This window comes from Sus scrofa, chromosome X (genome assembly GCF_000003025.6).
Source record: "Sus scrofa isolate TJ Tabasco breed Duroc chromosome X, Sscrofa11.1, whole genome shotgun sequence".
Lineage (NCBI taxonomy): Eukaryota > Metazoa > Chordata > Mammalia > Artiodactyla > Suidae > Sus > Sus scrofa.
This window is the reverse complement of record NC_010461.5, coordinates 64190709-64198989: the sequence shown is the minus strand read 5'-3', so window position 1 is coordinate 64198989 and position 8281 is coordinate 64190709.

Below are 8281 nucleotides of genomic sequence, written 5' to 3'. Positions count from 1 at the left end.
ACACACTTAAAAAAAAAAACACATCTATGTGTAAAACCCCTAGCACAGAACATCAACTGAATCCTGGCAGAACTCAAACCTCCAAAAATGGCAAGACACTCTCAATATAACTGGGTAAAACAAAAGAAAAAAAAAAGAGAGATAGAGAAAAGGAATCAGGATGGCACTAGCACTCCAGAGAGAGAGCTGTGTAGGAGAAAAGGAACCCACACACTGGGAAGCCATCTAACCAATGGATAGATCAGCTGAGCCAGAGGGACCTCAAAGTTGCTGAAAAAAGCTCAGCAGTAGGACTGAGAAGGGAAAAGCAAAGTGAGAGCCACACAGGTCATCTGAACCACCAGCCCAGAAACCACAGCCTGAGATGCTCAGGGTGGGGGCTGGGCACTGAAACTTAGACTCCAGAGGTCAGTCCCCGGAAGAGGGCTGGGGTTGGCAGTGTGGAGACAGCCTAAGGGGATAAGGTGCAGTGTGCCATGGGCAGGGAATGGTATGCCATAGGCTTGGGAGTGGAACACCACAGCAGAGAGAACCTGGGAGAAGTTCTGGACAGGGACACACAGGAGAAGCAAGGCACCACTGCTGGGGAGGAAGAGAGGAGGACGGGCAGACTGCCATAGGAAACTCCTTGCCTTGGAGCATGCATGCCTGCCCTCAGGCTCACAGAGGGCGGGGTAGTTCCAGTGCAGACTGCCTGGGGCAATAAGCCACTTGCTAGTCTGCAGCAGACCAGGTGTCTCTGGCGCAGGCCACCCATGGTGTGAAGCCGCTTGCTGGTCTGCACCACACGACATCTCTGGCACAGGCAGCCCATGATGTGAGGCTGCTTGCTAGTCCGTGGCAGAATGGGTGTCTCTGGTTCAGGGAGCCCACAGTGTGAAGTCGCTTGCTAATCTGTGGTGGACTGGGCATCTCTGGTTCAGGCAGCCTGCGGTGTGGAGCCCTTCACTACTCTTCAGAACATCAGACGACTCTGGCGCAGACTGCATGTGTCAAGAAGCCTCTTACTCATATATGAGGGGTTGGGTGCTTCCTATGCAGGCTACTGGTGGCCAAGCACCTCTAGTGTGCTAAGAGCATCAGGGGGCAAAGTGCGACATGGTGCCCACCAAGCACCATAGCTGTTGCTCTCACTCCCCTGGAAACATGCTGGCCCTGCTGCTGTCACTGCCAAACACTCTGGATGGCACCCAGACACTTGGTCACTGTCCCTTCCCAAGATCATACAACTAGGAGCACAGAGTACAGCACCTCCTGAGTGGTCTGAGTGGGACAGGGGTCTTAAATGACTTGGAAGTGGTGGGGGGAAACCACCATAGTTATCCCTGACTCTAAGGATGGTCATGGCCCACTACCACTAGGGGTCCCTGAATAGGCACCATCTGTTGTTCCAATCAACCCAGAGGAGGGCATTACAATTGAAAACTAGCTGTTGTTGCTCTCACTATCCTGGGAACTCATGCACCCTGATGTTGCTACTGCCAAATGCTCTGGTCACCTTGTAGATTGGCCTAGAGCTCATTATCACTTCCCAGAATCCTGCAATTAGAAGTAGCCAGTGCCAACTTCCTGCAGGTCCTTGCTGCTGGTGAGAGCCCAGAAACCAGGCACAGATTACTTGCCCTACCTATTGCTTCTTTCTCCCTGAAAACACACTGAGCATCCAGGGGATAGCAGCCTGCTCACACTGAAGAAACAGACAGGAAATAATCAACCTCTGACACCAAAAATAAATAGTAACCCCACCAAAAAGTACAAAGGGGTGCTCTAGCTCAGAATTAGCCTTACAAGACTACAGTTTGGCTTCCCCAAACTCACAGAAAAAGAAAACCACAAGGAAGATGAAGAAGCTCAGAAACCACTCCCAGCTAAAGGAACAGGAAAATTCATCTAAAGCAGTCAACAACAAAACAGACCTCTGCAGTCTGAGAGACATTGAGCTCAAAAGGGAGATAGTGAAAATGCTGAAGGAATTAAGGCTGAATATCAAGGAATTAAGAGGACACAAACAGTAATGCAGATTCCTTTAGAAAGGAACTAGAAAATATAAGAAGGAGCCATGAAAAGATAGAAAAATAATTTCAAGGGATGAAAACTGATATAAAGGCAATAAAGAACAGAATGGATAATGCAGAGGAATGAATTAGTGATGTGGAAGATAAAATAATGGAAATCACCCAATCAGGATGGCAGACAGAAAACCAAATGAATAAACATGAATGCAATATAAGAGATCTATGGGATAATATAAAGCAGGCCAATCTATGCATAATAGGAATTCCAGGAGAAGAAAAAGAAAAGGGGATTGAAAATATATTTGAGGAAATGATGGTTGAAAACTTTCCAAATCTATAGGATACTGATATCAAGATACAGGAAGCACAGAGGGCCCCAAAAAAGCTGAACCTAAATAGGCCCACACCAAGATATATTATAATAAAAATGGCAAAAGTTAAAGAGAGGATTCTAAAGGCAGCAAGAGAAAAGCAAAGCATTAATTATAAGGGAACTCCAATAAGGCTATCAGCTGATTTCTCTACAGAAACACTACAGGCCAGAGTGAGTGGCAAGATATATTTAAAGTGCTGAAAGGAAAAAAAATTGCAACATAGAATACTCTACCCAGCAAGAATATCATTGAAAAGAGAAGGGGACATAAAGAATTTCTCTAACAAATAAAAGCAAAAAGATTACAACAGTACTAAACCCTTTCTAAAAGAAATTCTGAAAGGGCTTCTCTAAATTAAAAAATAAAAGAAGAGAAAAGAAATAGAATGGAGGAAACCACAATTGGAAAGCAATCAATTAAATAAGCCAGCATAAAGAAATAAACATGAAGATGTTCAAAATAAATAAACAAATAAATAAATAAGACATAAAAATGTTACAATATGGGGAGGGAAAATAAGAAAATATAGATTCTTTTATTAAAATTAAAAAAAAATTTAATGATATGTTTGAGCCTAATGGCTATCAGGCCAAAGCAAACATATATAGGAAGGGGTTAAAATACTTTAAAAACAGGGCAACCACAAATCAAAATGGAACATCAATTCACAAAAACTGAAAAGAAAAGTACTCAAGCATAAAATAAATGGAAATCATCCAACCAAAAAAAGAAAAGAAGAAAAGAGAAACAAAGAATCAACTGTAAAGCAAGGTCTAAAATGACAATAAATTCATATCTATCAATAACCACCTTAAATGTTAATGGACTGAATGCTCCAATCAAAAGACACAGAGTGGCAGATTGGATAAAAAAGCAAAAACCTACAATCTGCTGCCTTCAAGAAACTAACCTTAGGGCAAAGGACAGATATAGTTTGAAAGTGAGGGGATGGGAAAAGATATTTCATGACAATGGACAAGATAGGAAAGCAGGAGTTGCAATCTTCATACCAGACAAAATAGACTTTAAAATGAAGGCCATAAAGAAAGACAAAAAGGATGCTATTTAATTGTTAAAGGATCCATTCAAGAAGAGGATATTACAGTCATCAATATATATGCCCCTAATATAGGAGCACCCAGATAACTACAACAAATACTAAAGACATAAAAGGAGAAATAGGTAGAAATGCAATAATAGTAGGAGACTTCAACACCCCATTCACATCAATGAACAGATCCTCTAGACAGAAAATCAATAAGGCAACAGAGATCCTAAAGGACATAATAGAAAAGTTAGACTTAATCGACATTTTCAGGACATTACATCCCCCAAAAATCAGAATATACATTCTTCTCAAGTGCTTATGGAACATTCTCAAGAACTGATCACATCCTGGGGAACAAAGCCAACCTCAACAAATTTAAGAGTATAGAAATTATTTCAAGTCTCTTCTCTGACCACAATGACATGAGGAAATCAAGAAGGAAATTGAAAAATACCTCAAGACAAATGATAATGAAGACCCAACCACACCAAATTTATGGGATGCTGCAAAAGCAGTGCTCAGAGAGAAGTTCATAGCATTATAGGCCTTCCCCAAGAAAGAAGAAAAATCTCAAATTGACAACTTAACTCCCCACCTAAATGAATTAGAAAAAGAACAAATGAAACCTAAAGTCAGCAGAAGGAAGGAAATCATAAAGATCAAAGATGAAATCAATAAAATAGAGATTAAAAAAACAATGGGAAAAAAATAAATAAAACCAAGAGCTGGTTCTTTGAAAAGGTAAACAAAATTGACAAACCTCTGGCTAGACTCACCAAGAAGAGGAGAGAAAAAACCCAAATAAACAAAATTAGAAATGAAAAAGAAGTCACAAGAGACGCTACAGTAATACAAAAAACCATGAGAGAATATGATGAAAAATTGCATGCCAACAAATCTGACAACCTAGAAGAAGTGGACAACTTTCTAGAGATTTACAGCCTGCCAAAACTGAATCAAGAAAAATAGATCAACTGAAGAGACCGATTACTAGAAATGAAATTGAAGATGTCATAAAAACACTCCCTACAAATAAAAATCCAGGACCAGATGGCTTTGCAAGTGAATTCTACCAAATATACAAAGAGGAACTTATACCTATCCTCCTAAAACTTTTTCAAATGTCTGAAGAAGTAGGAACACTCCCAGGGACATTCTATGATGCCCCCATCACCCTAATTCCAAAACCAGACAAAGATACTACCAAAAAAGAAAACTATTGCCCAGTATCTTTGATGAATTTAGATGCAAAAATTCTCAACAAAATTTTAGCAAACCAAATTCAACAACATAAAAAAGATCATATATCATGACCAAGTAGGATTCAACCCAGGGTCACAGGAATGGTTCAACATACTCAAATCAAAAAAAAAAAAAAGTAATACACCACATTAACAAAAGAAAAGTCAAAAACCACATGATCATCTCAATGGATGTAGAAAAAGCTTTTGACAAAGTCTAACATCCATTCATGATCAAAACTCTTACCAAAGTAGGTATAGAGGGAACATATCAACATAATCAAAGCCATTTATGACAAACACACAGCAAATATAATAGTCAATGGAGAAAAGCTGAAAACCTTCCTGCTAAAATCTGGAACAAGACAAGAATGCCCACTCTCACCACTTTTATTCAACATATAATTGGAAGTCCTAGCCACAGAAACATAAATTTGGAAGTCATAGCCATAGAAAAATAAAAGAAATAAAAAGAAAATGTATCCAAATTGGAAGAGAGGAGGTAAAATTGGCACTGTATGAAGATGACATGATACTATATATAGAAAACCCCAAGGACTCAACCCAAAAACTACTCGGACTGATCAATGAATTCAGCAAAGTAGCAGGATATAACATTAACTTTCAGAAACCAGCCGCATTTCTGTATACTAACAATGAAATATTAGAAAAGGAATGCAAAAATACAATACCTTCTAAAATTGCACCCCAAAAAATCAAATACCTGGGAATAAACCTGAGAAAGGAGGTGAAAAACTTATATACTAAGAACTACGAAACAGGGGAGTTCCTGCCATGGTGCAGTGGTTAACCAATCCAACTAGGAATCATGAGGTTGCAGGTTCGATCCCTGGCCTTGCTCAGTGGATTAAGGATCCCGTGTTGCCATGAGCTGTAGTGTGGGTCACAGACATGGCTCAGATCCTGCATTGCTGTGGCTCTGGTGTAGGCCGGCAGCTACAGCTCTGATTAGACCCCTAGTCTGGAAACCTCCATATGCCACAGGAGTGGTTCAAGAAAAGGCAAAAAGACAAAAAAAAAAAAAAAAAAAAAAAAAAAAGAACTATAGTACATTAAAGACTATGTGAAGAAATGGAAAGATATTCCATATTCCTGGGTTGGAAAAATTAACATTGAAAAATGGCCATACTACCCAATGCAATCTACAGATTCAATGCAATACCTATCAAATTACCCATGACGCTTTTCACAGAAACACGACAAACAATCAAAAAATTTATATGGAACAACAAAAGACCCAGAATTGCCAAGATATCCTGAGGAAAAAAACCAAGCAGGAGGCATAACTCTCCTAGTCTTCAGGCAATATTACAAAGCCACAGTAATCAAGACACTGTTTACTTGTACCAAAACAGACAGAGAGAGCAATGGAATAGAATATAGAATGCAGAAATGAACCCAGAAACTATGGTCAATTAATTTTCAAGAAAGGAGACAAGACCCTAAAATGGGAAAAAGAGTTTTTTCAGCAAGTATTGCTGGGAAACCTGGAGATATGCATGCAAATCAGTGAAACTAGAACACACCCTCACACCATGCACAAAAGTAAACTTAAAGTGGCTTTAAGACTTTAAGGCAAGACACCATCAAACTCCTGGAAGAGAACATAGGCAAAACATTCTCTGACATCAACCTTATGAATGTTTTCTCAGGTCAGTCTCCCAAGGCAATAGAAATAAAAGCAAAAATAAACCAATGTGACCTTATCAAACTGACAAGCTTTTGCACAGCAAAGGAAACCATAAAAACCTCAAAAGACCAATTTACAAAATGGGAGATAATAGTTTCAAACTATGCAACTGACAAGGGCTTAATCTCTAGAATATACAAACAACTTATACAACTCAACAGCAAAAAAGCCAACAACCCAATTGAGAAATGGGCAAAAGACCTGAATAAACATTTCTCTGAAGAAGATATATAGATGGCCAACAAGCACATGACAAAATGCTCAACATTGCTGATTATTAGAGAAATTCAAATCAAAGCTATTATGAGGTACCATTTCACACCTGTCAGAATGGTCATCATTAATAAGTCCAAAAGTAATAAATGCTGGGAAGGGCGTGGAGAAAAGGGAACCCACCTGCACTGTTGGTGGGAATGTAAATTGGTACATCCAGTATGAAAAACAGTATAGAATTACCTCAGAAAACCATATACAGAACTACCATATGACCCAGCAAGCCCACTCTTGGGCACATATCAGGACAAAGCTTTCCTTGAAAAAGACACAGGCACCCTCATGTTCATTGCAGCACTATTCACAATAGTCAATAAATGGAAACAAAAAAAGTGTTCATCGACAGATGATTGGATTAGGAAGATGTGGCATATGTATGCAATGGAATACTACTCAGCCATAAAAAAGAACAAAATAATGCCATTTGCAGCAACATAGATGGAACTAGAGACTTTCATCCTGAGTGAAGTAAGTCAGAAAGAGAAAGACAAATACCATATGATATCACTTATATCTGGAATCTAATACATGGAACAAATGAACCTTTCCACAGAAAAGAAAATCATGGGCTTGGAGAAGAGACTTGTGGTTGCCAAGGGGGAGTTGGATGGACTGGGAGTCTGGGGTTAATAGATGCAGACTCTTGCCTTTGGAATGGATGGGCCATGAGATCCACTTGTATAGCACTGGGAACTTTGTCTAATCATTTCTGATGAATCTATGCTTGTATGTGTAACCAGGTCAACACACTGTACTGTAGAAAGTTGACAGAATGCTATAAACCAGCTATAATGCACAAATAAAAATAAAAAGGGAAAATAATAAAAAACTGGCTCAAAAAACTCTATTTAGTAAAAATTAGATACAATTTAACATAACTACATTAAATGGATATAATTACTATAAAGATACTGAGTGTACGTTTGAAATGGTCTTCAAGTTCTTTCTCTAAAAATCTGGTGAGAATCTAATCTTGTAAAATTAAGAGAAGACGGCCTGTTTGGTCCAGTCTGGAATATTTTTCACCCTTTTTCTCCTGAAGCTTTTTCATGTCCCTGGATTTCATAGTCCTCAAATTTTGTGTTAGAATTTCTCAGATAATTTGCATACTATTCTCAAATTTTAATTAGGTTATCCCTCAAATTTTCCTGTAATGACATTTTAAAAAATAAGTAGTCTTTCACAAGAGATTTGTTTTTCCAATTCCTTGTGCAAAATTGTTACCTCCTTTTTTTGTAAACCAGGGAAATAGCTCAGGTCTTTGCTAGCTTGGCAACTCTCTAACTGGAGTAACTCTTTCTGCCAAAGTTACTCTAAAACAGTATTCTTTTGTCACTGCTATTAAAATGCTCTGAGAATGGGGTAGTATGGAGTCAAGTGGGAGTGTAATACATTTTATTTATTCTCCTTTGAGTGGGAGGTATCACTACTTGATTGGAATCCACACTAGATAAGGATTCCCTCCTTCCCCTGTATTGAGCAGTACCACTAAATATGCTTCCTCTGCAGTACTAAATCCAATTCTTTTTACTGATATATACCCATACCTGTATACCATATATACTGATATATACATTTATGGTGTATCAAGGCAATTTTTCAGAGTGTTATAATGTTCA